Consider the following 14,863-nt stretch of genomic DNA (forward strand, 5'->3'; position numbering starts at 1 on the left):
ATTTGAGAAAAAAAATTGTGAAATGCGATTATGAGATTTTTGAATGAGGATTTATTCATAAATGTTTTATATTATGCTTTATTGTGCACTACTGAGTATTTATATACTCAGCGATAGCTTTAACTTGCTATCGCAGATCGAAAAAAGGACATGGCAGCAAAGCGAGCTGCTACAGTTAGAGAAGAGCACAATTGAAGAATTTTTGTACGGGTATTTGTCTATACGTTAGTTGTTTAGTTTGATGTAAATATGATTGTATGCATATGTATCCCTGTAATTTGAGCAGTTGTACAAATAAAATTGTAATAATATTATTTTTGAGATTTTGCATCTGTAAATTAACTTATGATTGTAAATTAATGATTTAAAATGCAATGTGCATGAGTTATGAAATGTTTTGAGATATTAATTCTTGATTTGAAATTTGGATTTTGAGTTGAAGTGTTGCCATTGTTGTTGATTTGAAGTTTGGTGGTTGTAAATGAAGTTGTGATTGAGAAATTTATTGGGAGTGTTTTTATTTTTACGTTTTGAAGAACTGTTTTCTCAAAATATAGACGGCACTCTGCCTAAATTTTTATAAAAATTGCAGAGATTTTAAATATCCAAAGATTTGATTTATATTTGGACTCTAAATGAAGGTTTTTAATATTTGAAAAAAATTTTACCCACCAATTCTAAAATGAATGAAAATTATTTTAAAATCCCTTGTAGTATATTTAATGGGTTACCGGTAGGTGAAGTATGGTAATTCATTAGGTGCACTATGGAAACATGTTACATCTTATGAGGAGTAGGGTGTGACAATAAATGCCTCTAACCAAATGAAATTACTGACACAAATTAGATCACCAAACTGACAAGAATCCATTCTGCCCAGAATTTTCTGGACATAAGCCTACCCGACCAGTTTTGGCAAAATAGCCATAACTTGGTCTATAAAAACCCAAATCCAATAAAACCAGTGGAAATATTTCCACAAGACATAGATCTACAACATTGATGATTTGACCAAAACCTAGAAACCAAGGAAACTAGGTCAATTTACTAGGTTAAATCAGTATATGAATTGTGGAAATTACCTAAGTGACCATTTGACCCCAGAACACTCATTTAGCTATATCTCCCACTAGAAAACTCCAATTAGGATGAGCCATAATGATCTTGAACCCTAAGAAACAGGGCTCAAACTTTGTTGTAGACATGGTCCTCAAATTATAAACATAAGAACCCTAAAATAGGAGTCAAAATTTCTGACCTAAACATGAATCCTGGTAGAACAGGGCACATGAGTCTAGGCCAGTGATTTGGCCATAATTAACTTTTCAAAACTTGGAAAATTGTAATTAAAATTTTTGAGTGACCCTAAGACATAGGCAATAAATTATAAGAAGAATACTAAGCCTAAAAGTGTCTACAACATGTTCAATTAATTAGGTAAAGATTAAGCCCAAAATCTACTTATTTAAGGAACCATAATTAAGAAATGAACCAGTTATGGTTATTTGACCATAACTTGAGTTTTAAAACTTCAAATGACATGATTCAAAAGGGAAAACAAAGAGAAGACATAGAGGAACAACTTCAATGAAGGAAGTGTAGCCAAATAAGGGCCACGTCTTGGCCAAAATACTAGGTGAATCTAAGATACTAAACCTGGACCTTGAGAAAGATTCCTAATATGATTTGGCATATGAGATGAAATAAATTACAATAACTTGCTAAGCATGAAAATGAAATGAATCAATGAAACTATGAGTATTAAATAACATTATTTTGCCCAGAGTACACCTAGACTCATTCATATAGCTTGGATCGATTGGTATACTAATTAGGGACTACATATTGCATTGCTGCCCACATGGATAATCATTGACAGATAACATATGTCTAATATGATTTTTCTACTGGCTTTATGCCTTCCCGATGACTATAGTGCCAATTTTCATTATTACTGGCTTATGCCTGCTCGCTGGCCTTGTGCCTGATATGACCGTTGTATACTGGGTAGACATATGGATGCCTAACTAGTATACTCCCGTGTATCCAGTCTTTATAGTCTGTCATAGGTTACTTGGGCACAGTTATGAGAAATAAAATTTTAAATTTGATGTGGCCCAACCGCAAGTGCACGGGTTATACAAGTGTTAATGATTGAATTTTTAATATAAAAAGTTGACTAAATTAAACTATCTTTGAAATTAAAGCAATAAATTGATGGATATTGAAGTATGAATTCTATGTGTAAAATTAATGATCTATTCAACAATGTAATGATTTAACTAAATTTGCATCAAATTAAAATAAGCAAATTGAAATATAGCAAGATTTAAAATGGCAAATAATTAAATTCAATTTAAAATTAACAATGATAAAAAAGGCGATTCCGGAGTTCGTGAGTTCATATTCAAGCTATTTTGGGATTTTAAATTGGTTATCCAATCTTGTGGAACTTACGGGTTTTAAGGAGATTAATTCTTATATCCTTTGAATACCCTTTCTAGTGGGACAAAGAGTGCCTTAATCAATCTAATCCTACTTTCGTAGAGTTAAAGTTAATCAAGACCCATTAAGTTCCTTAATTAATCTATAAATCCTCTTAATCCTTAGTCTATTTCTAGATCTAAGTTAATTAAGTCAAATTTCTTAATTATCTATCACAAGGTTTTCCCCTTTCGGTGCCTCAACCATGGATTAAAAACAACACTTAATGGGATCCTACATTAAGCATGTCATTGAGCACACAAGAAATGAATAAAACTCATTAAAACCACAAAATATGGATTAGCCAATGAAAATCTACAAAATATCTCAAATATTACATCCCAACTCCAGAATCTAATGAAAACTACTCACTATCCATAATATTTACAAGATATTCTGAGTTAATATGGAAATAAAGCTTTAATCCAAGCTAAGAACTAAGAAACCCAATACAAGAAAGGTAAAAAATATGCAAGAAAGGAAAGAAAACTCCAAATCTGGTTGGAAATGGTGTGGGTGATGTTTTTGAATCTTCAGCTGCTGCCCATTTTCTTTCCCTTTTCTTCTCTCCTTTTATTTCTTTCTAAAATGGGATAAAGGTCTATTTATAACTTTTCCTGACAAGGAGCACTAAAATGGTGTGTTTGAGGTGTGATTTTCTGAGGGAATCTTCTGCCAGCTCATTATGAAGTCTTTATGGGACTGCATAAGTGGACTGCATAAGTTATGCAGTCCCTTATGCGATTTACTGGTTTCTCGGCTCTGCTCAAATCGCATGAGCGAGGTGCAAGACTGCATAAGTTATGCAGGATTCCTTGAGGTTATATAAGGGAGGCAAGAATCTGCATAAGTTATGCGGCAACTTATGTAGATTTCGGTAGGTGCTTGGGACATTGTTTCCTCTCCTTATGCAGAACTACATAACTTATGCGGCAAGTTATGCGCAATTTGGCCAATGCATACTTCAACTTTGAAACTTGTTTTTGACATCTTTGGCTGTAGAAATCACTCCTCAAAAGTAAAATTTCTTTTTAGTCCCTCAAAAGCACCATTTTTCCTACAAAACAAAGTAAAAATTACAAATTAATCCAAAATTGGCAATTATGAAAAACTATCTAAATAACTAAATTAGCTAAAAGTGACTAATAATCAAATTAAATGGCTATGAAATTAAACCTAAATGATTATGCAAAATGTATGCAACAAATACCCCCAAACTCAAGCTTTTGTTTGTCCTCAAGCAAACTTTAAAATATAATGCAATTTTTTAGGGGTGCCTTATCCAAAGAGCTATGAAAATCACCTATTAAAGTAACTTAACACACCTTTAGCCATACCAACAATCCATATACCCATCCTTCAATATGCAAAGAATCTAATGCTTATCCAAGCTTTCACCGCTTAGCCATCAAGTCAATTATCGTTCAAAATTCCCAAACCAACCAATCAAAAGAGAGAGTCATGCTCAAAAGGAATTCTAGGACAATCAATAGCCAAAGTGTCTCTATATAGAATGATGGAATTAAATGAATGAATGGATAATTTTCCAATACCATAGGCAAATTCCCTACACCTATCTCCACTAATGTAGCAAGTACTATCAAGAGATCAAAGGTCTTTTTAGGGATGTAATGGGGCCATTGGGTTCAAAATGAGGCTAAGAAGAAAAAGGGATAAAAATGATTCAAAGCATGAGAATATTTCTAATCTTGAAAACATAAGGTACACTTCTTATTTTATTATTTTTTTCTCTCTATTATATATATATATATATATATATATATATATATATATATATATATATATATATGGACGAGAGAAATACACAATGAGAATTGTCAAGTGCTAGCATATTTTACAAAACACATAAAAATGGAGGGACACTTTGATACTTTAAACTTGTATCTTGCATTTTCTTTTGATGATTGTCCCTAAAAATGCCACCCCCAAACTCATTTCCTTTAATTACTTTGGGTGGATTTCTTTCAATTTGAATGACACTAGTGGAAAGCACATATACTAGCACTTTTATAAGATGACAAGCATTTCTTCTCCCTTTTATTGTATTTTTTTTTATATGTACCTAATATTATAAATAATTATTCTCATGAAAAGGTTTGGAGTGTTTGGTTCATTGGCTAGGTAGCAATAAAGGTTTCAAGAAAAATTAGGAATAAAAAGGCTCAAAGGGGTTTGCAAGGGTCAATTTTAATTAGGAAAAGGGCCAAAGGTTTAAAATGAGAAAGTTTAAATCAAAGAATGCCTAATCATCTCTCTTTTCAAGTACAAGCTGGTATTTCACCTTGAAAGGTTTAGAAAATTTGTTCTAGGATTGGTGAGACATCATTTGACTACCTTATATCCAATAACTCCCTCTAAACACTCCAATCTCTAAAGGACTCGTTGGGTGGCTTTTTGGCTAAGAAGATATGGGCAAGGGATAAACACTTCAAAACCTTGCACCTCTTAGGAAACTTTCAATCCACAAACCCAACTAAAGGTAAGTCAAATCACTCTCATAGGCAACTTTTCAATAATCAAAGGATTTGGCAAAAGATTTTAATGCATGATGCATGATTCCTAAAAATGAGCAATGCATCAACTAAATGGAGGAAATCTATTTGTATGCAATGTGTACAATTTCTAAGTGATGTATAATGTGCGTGTAAATGTGTTATGTATATGTATGTATGGATGTATATGTAAAATATTTACAATATATATGTAAATGGAATGGGATGAGATATTCCTATACTCAAAATGTGAAAAATGTAGTAAAAATCAAAATGCACACTCCCAAACTCAAAATTGGACATTGTCCTCAATGTCTAAAGCAGTGCATTATCAAAACTCAAAGCAAAGAGGAATAACTAGGAATAGTTAAATTTAAGAGCAAAAAGAAAGAGTTACCTAGTATAGAGCAAATGAGAATTCAAGAGATAATGGTGATGCATAAGAAGCTGCACAGGTTATGCAGAATAAAATGCTGTACAGAATAGGTGCATAAGGAGGGTGCATAAGCTGTGCAGTTCTGCACAAGTTGCATAAAGAACTGCACAAGCTATGGAGAACATTTGCATAAGGAGTTTCACAGCCTATGCAGTATATTCAAAAGCTGCTGCATAATTATATAGCAAGGAAAAATGTGCAAACACCAGTAGAGGCATGTAAATATAGACAGTGTATGGACAAGTATGCACAAAAGGGCAGTAAAGGCAATGAGAATCAATGAAAAACTAATGGAGTAGCCATCCAATAGAACTTCAAGAAAACAGAATTCATGGCAAACTAAAATTGTTTTAGCACATCCAAAAAGAAAAAACTCCTAGAAGTTTGAACAAAAGCAAAATAAAAACTAATCTAATTCTATGGTTTTGCCCTTGTCCAAAGATGCTGCTAAAGGACTAGATGGAGCTGCCTGCTGCCGAAGGGGTGGTTCTGGAGGAGGTGATGGAGGTGGAGGTGGCATTCCCAGAAAAGCCATGAGCTGCTTCATCATCTCTTTTAACTCTTTCTGTTTATCTCTGGTTTCCATAACAAAATCAAAGAGTTGATCATGACTATCCTTGAGGGTATCAAGACCAGTTTCAAGCTTCTTATCCACAAAGTATACATCATCATTAAGCCTCTCAAGATAGGCGAATAAGGCTTTAATGTTGAAGGGAGGAGGTGCTGTGGATGAAGAGGGTCCAACTGCAGAAGGTGTTGGCTATGCAAAATCTGCTGGGGTATCCTGTGCAGACTGAGTGGGTGGTGCAGGATCAGTAGAATGCTATTGGACTGGTGGTACAGATTGTGCCTCTTGTTGTACAGTGGGTCCTGTATCTGCTGCTGGTTGCACAGTGTCAGAAGGTGGCAAACTGAATCCAGTTTTGTATAGGTGAGTAGCATCAAAATATAGTGTGTATGAAAGTGCAGGTAGAGGATGTTCTTCCGGATTAAAACCAAAATGGTTAGCTATAACAGTTATGAGCCCACCCATGACTATATCACCTATAGATTTGGAAGCAATATCTAACACATGCTCACAAAAGAAGTAACCAGGAGATACTTTGACTTTGTGAAAAGCACACCATAGCATGAACAATTCAGATTTTCCAACAGCACCAGAACTAGTCCCTCTGCCTAAGATAGTGCTAGCAATAAGCCTATGCATAAATCTAAGTGCAGGGTCTAGTATTTGAGAGGTCTTGGATCTGCCAGCATAAAAACTTTGAGGTTGGTTTGTGATACTCCTCCAAAACTGAACAGCATTCCAAACACCTTTATTTGCTACCTCTATGCCTGTACATGGCACCCTAAATAGTCCATCAATTGCAAACCTAAAAATTTTATGAAATTGGTCTAATGATAGCTCTCTATTTTGCCCCAAACACCTAAATTTTATAGTTGGCTTGTAATCTATCTCATGCAATTTAAGAGTAGCAGAAAATGAGGAAATAAATTCCAAAACTAGAGCTGGATAAACTAGTTCTTGTTTATGCACAAATTCCATCCAGCCTAGACCATCAAGGTAGGCAACAACATTATCAAATAAACTAACTGATGGGAGGGCATCTGCAGAAATGTACCTAGTGGGTTGCACTTTCTTGTCCTTTAGTCTCTTAAAGGTTCCCTTGTGAGTTGCATCAGGAAGGGGCCAAGGTAGTTTAGATACCTGTGTTGCTGCTGAAGTTTGCTTTTTGCTAGAAGATGGTGATTTGGCTTGTGGGGTAGAGGTATAAATGACAACCCCCTGTCGTGTGGAAGCTAAAGTTTTGGGGTTTTTGGGTACAGGCTCTGAAAGTGGAGTGGTAAGTGGGTCTTTGCATTTTGTGAGAGGTGGTACAGAGGCCATGGGTCGGGTTGATTTCGACCGGATTCTCCTCTTATAGGTGGATGTGGGAGGTGGTGGAGGGGTTTGTTGTGGAGGAGAATCGGGATTGGGGGCCTGCATTGCTAGGGCGTGACTTAGAGAGGAGACCCTTGAGGGGAATGGAGAGGCAATTGCATGGTGTTGTTTTCGATGGTGAGAATGGAGGAGGGAAGAAGAGAATGAAAGAGGTAAAGGGAAGTTAGGGTATCAGGCGGTGAAAAGAGGTGTGGGGAGGAATAGCAATGCTGAGAAAAATGAACGTGGGGGGAGTGTTAACAAGAACGACGGGAAGTGGGAGGTGGGAAAGTGGGTGCCGAAAGTTTTTTTGATTTGCACAGGACATGTGCAAAACTGCATAAGGGGAGAATGAGTGTGCATAAGTCATGCACTCTCTTATGCAGGTTTCGGCAGAAAATAAGGAGTGTGAAAAACTAGTTGTGCAAAAGTGCATAACTTATGCACTTGGTCATGTAGGTTTCGGTTGAAATTTGTAGTGTGAAAAGTCAGTTATGCAAAAGTGCATGACTTATGCGCTACCTTATGCAAGTTTTGGCAGATAATAAGTGGTCTGAAAAATTGGTTATGCAAAAGTGCATAACTTATGCACTCCCTTATGCAGGTTTCGGCAGAAAATGGAAGTGCAAAAAATATGGTCATGCAAAAGTGCATAAGCTGTGCAGTTCCTTGTGCAGATTTTGGCAAAAAATGGAAGTGTGAAAAACTGGTCATGCAAAAGTGCATGACTTATGCACTCCCTTATGCAAGTTTCGGCAGAAAATGGAATTCCAGAAAATGTGGTTTATGCAAATGTGCATAACTTATGCACTCGGTTATGCAAATTTCAGCAGAAAATGAAAATGCAGAATTTGAAGTCATGCAAGAGTGCATAAGTTATGCACATACTTATGCAAGTTTCGGTAGAAATGAAATTTAGCAAAAATGTTGCCGTGCAGAATTGCATAACCTATGCACATCCTTATGTAGATTGCAGCAGAGATGAAAAATGGAAAAAATTATGGTTATGCAGGATTGCATATGTTATGCAAAGGCTTATGCAGGTTTCAGCAGAGATGAAAAATGGCAAAATTTGTTGTCTAAAAGCTTCATAAGCTATGTAGTTACTTATGCACAATTCAACAAGATTGAGATTACAATTGAAAATGATTTGCAAACTTGAAAAATACACTAGAATAAAGAAGTATAATTCTATGAAGCATAAATCATGAGAAATTATCACCAAAAACACATCAATATATACAAAATCCATTACAATTGCATCATACAAGCTTGTAGAAGTAAGTTTTGCATAAGAGGCATTTGTGAATTATGCCATTTCAACTCAAACTCTGCAAATTAACATTTAGCAAATTAAAACTTAATAAAATCTGCATAAAGTTGCATTTATCCACAAAAGAAAATGGACTCTCTAAGTTATGCCAAGAAAATGCAGCATGTCCACATTGAATCACACAACCCAACTAAGCTCAAAACTGCTAAAATGACCCACTCACCATCATATTAACATGATAAGCACAAATACTTAAAAGTTACACACCCAACCTCAACAAAGAAACAAATGCCATGTGCTGCAGACCCCTCTTTGCTGAAAATTTCATTTCTCTGCATAAACCAAGAAGTAGACCTGCACAGGTTATGCAATGAAAATAAACCAATCTTGGGAGATTTGAATGACAAAATATCAGATTAAGAGTCACTCCTCAGCAGTTCCACAAACTTCATCCATTGAAATACATCTACAAGGGACAAGATTCAACAATGTCAAAAATTGAATTTGGGGAGATTTAAGATAAAAGCAAAATAAAAGAACTTGGGATACCTCCCAAGAGTGCTAATTTATAGTCCTTAGCTGGACTCTTTATGCATTTCACTAAAAAGAGGTGAGGGATCAGAGAGCTTGTAACAACTTGCTCCCTTTATTGGGTCTCCAGTTATGTAATGTTTCAATCTATGCCTTTTGACCTTAAAATTTCTAGATTTTTCACTCTAAATTTTAATTGCTCCATAAGGGAAAACCTTAGAAACTCTATATGGACCATTCCACCTTGATTTAAGTTTTTCAGGGAACAATTTCAATCTTGAGTTGAACAACAAAACTAAATCACCCTCTTTAAATTCCTTTTTTTCTAAGATGCTTATCATGCCAAACTTTAGCTCTTTCTTTATAAATACGGGCACTTTCATAGGCATCCATCCTCGATTCTTCAAGCTCATTAAGTTGCAATAGCCTCTTCTCACCAGCTTACTTGAGATCAAAGTTCAAGGTCTGAATGGCCCAATATGCTCTATGTTCTAGCTCCACAGGTAAATGACAAGACTTACCATACACCAACCTAAAGGGAGTAGTTCCTATAGGGGTTTTGTAAGCAGTCCTATATGCCCATAAAGCATCATCTAGTTTGATAGACCAGTCTTTTCGAGAATTGCTCACTGTTTTCTCCAAGATATGCCTGAGTTCTCTGTTAGAAATTTCAACTTGTCCTGAAGTTTGAGGATGGTATGGGGTAGCTATCTTGTGCACTACACCATACTTCCTCATTAAGCTCTCGAATTGCTTATAACAAAAATGTGAACCCCCATCACTAATTACAGCCCTTGGAGCTCCAAATCTACTCAAAATAAATTTCTTTAAGAATTTCACTACCACCTTAGCATCATTAGTTGGAGTTGCAATAGCTTCCACCCACTTCGACACATAGTCAACTCCAACTAGAATGTATTTATTACCATATGAAGGAGGAAATGGCCCCATAAAATCTATTCCCCAGACATCGAATAATTCCACTTCAAGAATATCATGTAGGGGCATTTGATCTCCTTTTGACAAATTTCCACTCCTTTGGCATTTATCACATTCTAACAAATTTTTTCACATCCTTAAAAAGATTTGGCCAAAAGAAACTAGCCTGCAAAAGTTTACTAGCTGTCTTAGAGATTCCAAAATGTCCCCCATAATCAGAAGCATGGCAATGATGCATAACACTCTGTGTCTCCTCATCAGGAATACATCTTCTTATTAAACCATCACAACATCTCCTAAAGAGTAAAGGATCATCCCATCTATAAAATTTTGCCTCATGCAAAAACTTTTTCTTTTGTTGCCATGTCATTCCTAAAGGTAAAACTCCACAAGATAGATAATTCACCAAGTCCGCATATCAAGGTAGTTTAGCAACAAGAGAGAAAAGTTGTTCATCCAAGAAAAACTCATCAATAGGGACTTCATCCATTTCTTCATTATCCAATTTCAACCTACAAATATTATCCGCAACTACATTTTCAGCTCCCTTCTTATCTCTAATTTCCAAATCAAACTCTTGTAGCATCAGAATCCACCTAATGAGCTTAGGTTTAGCCTCCCTTTACGGAGTAAATACCTGATCGCAGCATGATCTGAAAATATAACCACCTTTGAGTCAATAATGTAAGGTCTGAACTTTTCTAATGCAAAGACAATTGCTAAGAATTCCTTTTCAGTTGTTGCATAATCTGTTTGAGCCTCATCCAGTGTTCTATTAGCATAATAAATAGCATAAACCCTTTTGTCTTTTCTTTGACCAAGAATAGCTCCAATTGCATAGTTGCTAGCATCACACATAATTTCAAAAGGTGGGCTCCAATCGGGCGGTTGCATGATTGGTGCAGTGATAAGAGCTTGCTTCAACCTACAAAAGGCATCCAAACACTCTTGGTCAAATATAAATGGTATGTCATAACTTAACAAATTTGACAAAGGTTTGGCTATTTTAGAAAAATCCTTGATAAAGCGTCTGTAGAACCCGGCATGTCTTAGAAAACTTCAAATTCCTTTGACATTGGTAGGAGGAGCCATCTTCTCTATCACTTCAACCTTGGCTTTATCAACCTCTATTCCTCTGTTAGACACCAAATGTCCAAGCACTATCCTTCCTGAACCATGAAATGACACTTTTCCTAGTTTAACACAAGGTCAGTATCTGCACATCGCTGCAAAACTTTAGAAAGGTTAGCCAAGCATATGTCAAATAAAGATCCATAAACAAAAAAGTCATCCATAAAAACCTCCATTATATCTTCAATGAAATCTGAGAAGATTGCCATCATACACCTTTGAAAAGTGGCTGTGCATTACACAACCCAAATGGCATCCTCCTATAAGCAAAAGTTCCATATGGACAAGTAAAAGTGGTTTTCTCTTGATCATTTGGATGGATAGGGATTTGAAAAAATCCTAAATACCCATCTAAATAGCAAAAATAAGAATGCCTAGCCAGTCTTTCTAACATTTGATCAATGAAGGGAAGTGGAAAATGATCTTTTCTAGTGGCTATATTTAATTTTCTGTAATCTATGCACATTCGCCAACTAGTCACTGTTCTGGTGGGAATTAATTCATTATTTTCATTTTTTACCACTGTCATTCCACCCTTTTTTGGGACAACATGAACTGGGTTCACCCAAGTACTGTCTGATATATGATATATGATCCCTGCATCAAGCAACTTCAAAATTTCCTTTTTAACAACTTCTTTCATATTTGGGTTCAACCTCCTCTGATGTTCAATAGATGGCTTACAATTTTATTCCAAAATAATTCTGTGCATGAAAAAGTGTGGACTTATTCCCTTAATGTCATCTATGGTATATCCTAAACTTTCCTGAATTGCCTCAACACTCTTAACAACTTATCAACCTCTAAAGTACTCAAGTTTGCATTTACAATTACTGGATAAGCGTTATTAGTACTAAGAAATTCATACCTGAGCTGAGAAGGAAGTTGCTTAAGTTCTACCTTAGGCGCATCTTCTTCCTTGAATGATGGTTGCTTAGATTCGACCTTTTTCTTTTGTGTGAGTTGAAAAACTAGAGTAGAAATGATTGGTGGACTACCCTCTAAATGTTGAGCATATGCAACCACATGAGGGTTGTCATAATCTATGCTTCCTCCATGAGCCAAGCAGTTTTCAAGTGGGTCTTCTGGATATCTCTTTCTGAAGTGTTCTTCAACCAGCTCATCAATGATATCAATTCTCAAACAAGTATCAGCTTCAGAATGATGCTTCCTCATAGTGTTACTAATATTGATAACCAATTGATCTTCACCAACTCTAAGAGTCAATTTTTCTCCCTTAACATCAATCAATGTTCCTGCTGTAGCTAGAAAGAGTCTTCCCAAGATAATTGGGATATTAGAATCCTCTTCCATGTCTAAGATGACAAAGTCAACAGGTATATAGAACTTCCCAACCTTCAGAGGCACATTCTCCAAAATCCCTTCAGGATACCTAATTGATCTGTTAGCTACCTGAAGAGAAATGTGGGTTGGCTTAAGATCTCCCATATTGAGCTTCTCATAAATAGAGAGGAGCATAAGGCTAACACTAGCCCCTAAGTCACATAAAGCTTTTGTAGAACATGATTCCCCAATGTGGCATGGAATTGAAAAACTCCTTGGATCCTTGAGCTTTGGAGGAAGTTTCCTTTGGAGGAAGTTTCCTTTGGAGGATAGCACTGCATTCTTCTGTCAAAGCTACAGTTTCATGGTCTTCAAGTTTCCTCTTGTTTGAGAGAATTTCTTTTAAGAATTTTGCATAAGAGGGCATTTGTGAAAGAGCATCAATAAAAGGCACATTTATGTATAGCTTCTTCAAGACCTCTAAGAACTTTCCAAATTGCTTATCAAGCTTGGCTTTTTAAAATATTTGTGGAAAGGGAAGTTGTGGCTTGTAAGGCTCTGGAGGTATATACTTCTCTTCCTTCTCTTCAATTTTCTCTTTACATTTTTTTGCACTTTCTTTCTCACTTTCTTGTTTTTCACTCTCATCAATTTCTTTCTCATTTTCTCTTTTATCGCTATTTTCACTTTTCTCATTTTTTTCACTCTTCTCATTATTTACTACTTTCCCACTTCTTAAAGTAATAGCTTTACACTGCTCTCTTGGATTTTCTGGTTGACTTGGAAGTTTTCCAAAAGACTTGGTACCTAAGGAAGTGCTTATTGTGCAATTTGATTTTCCAACATTCTGTTATGTGTTTGCATCTATTCTAGCCTTACTTTCATCTCTCTCATCTCCTCATCATGCTTAGTTTGGTTAGCAAGAATCTATTGTAATAAAGCTTCTGTGGTGGAACTTTGTTCTTGCTATTTTGGTGGAGGTGCAGGATTCATGTTTCTCTACTGAAAATTAGGCAATGGTTGCCTATTTTGCTGATATGGAATTCCTTGTTGCTGTTGTGGCTGAAGATTCTGATTTGGGACTTGACTTTGCTGATTTCTCATGAAAAGTTGGGATGCTTCCTCCAAGTTGGATTATAATTTTGAGAGTAAGGATTCCCCATTTGTTTGTTTCCATAATTACCAACATATGCAGCTTGCTCTCCATAGTCTACTCCACAGTTGGTAGTTCCTTCTGCATAAGCAACTTGTTGTGAACTTCCAGATGATGATGATGAACTAACCAACATGCTTAAATCTTCCATCTTCTTAGCCAAAACATTTGTAAGTGCATCAAACTTTGCATTAATCATGTTGAATGGATCAAGGTCATACATTCCAGCAGCTTGCCTCTTTTGAGTTAGAGATGGTCCTCTTAGACTATTCCAAAGATGAGTATTCTTTGCAATTTTCTCCAATAGCTCATAAGCTTCATCTTCATGCTTCATAATAAATTCTCCTCCTGTTTGAGCATCAATGATTCCTCTAATTGCAGGAGTAACATTGGTGTAAAAATTCTGGTTTATCATCCATTTTGGAATGGCATGATGTGGGCATTGTCTCTCTAATTCCTTCCATCTCATCCATGATTTATAGAGAGTTTCATCTGCTCTTGGTCTAAAAGCTATCATTTGATTCCTCAATTCTTGAGTTTTTCCAGGTGGAAAATATTGTGCAAGAAATGCAGCAGTGAGTTGCTCCCAATTTATAATGGAGTTGTGAGGTAAAGAATCAAGCCAATCCAATACTCTATCTTTCAAAGAGAATGGGAATAACTTCAATCTTACTGCATCATCAGATACTCCAGGTTGTTTTTGCATATCACAAATCATAGCAAACTTCTTTAGATATGTGTGTGGATTTTCATAAGGGTGTCCCCCAAATTAGAAATTTTGAATCATTTGAAGAACCCCAAAATCCATCTTGTAACTATTTGCATCAATTCTTGGTCTTGCTATGCTCTCTCTCAAGTCATCAAAACGAGGAAAAGCATGATCCATCATACTTCCCCTAGGCACATTAGCATTTACAACCTCTTCACCTTGGGCTACATTTTCATTGTTTCGATCATTTCGAGCATTACCACCAATTCTAATTATTTCATCAGCCATGTCTGCTTCTATTTCAGTTTCTCTCAAGGCTTCTTTCCTTTTTCTGGTTTCTTTCTTGTTGGCTTTACAAAATTTATCAATTTCAAGATTAAACAATAAGGATGTGTTACTTGTGCTTCTAGCTCTTCTCATAAAAGATTAAGAGTACCTACAAAGAACAAACAAACACAAAATGAAAAGATAACAAAGATAAAACTATAA

The 14,863-nt window shown here is 35.8% G+C and overlaps 1 non-coding gene across 1 annotated transcript; it reads left to right on the forward strand.

Moving 5' to 3' along the window:
* The first annotated feature begins 14,090 nt into the window (after nucleotides 1-14,090).
* On the forward strand, nucleotides 14,091-14,197 carry LOC131169769 (small nucleolar RNA R71). Its single transcript, XR_009140674.1, has one exon. It is a non-coding gene; the product is annotated as a small nucleolar RNA R71 (small nucleolar RNA).
* The last annotated feature ends 666 nt before the right edge of the window (nucleotides 14,198-14,863 follow it).

Source organism: Hevea brasiliensis, chromosome 1, assembly GCF_030052815.1.
Source record: "Hevea brasiliensis isolate MT/VB/25A 57/8 chromosome 1, ASM3005281v1, whole genome shotgun sequence".
In the NCBI taxonomy this organism is placed as follows: domain Eukaryota; kingdom Viridiplantae; phylum Streptophyta; class Magnoliopsida; order Malpighiales; family Euphorbiaceae; genus Hevea; species Hevea brasiliensis.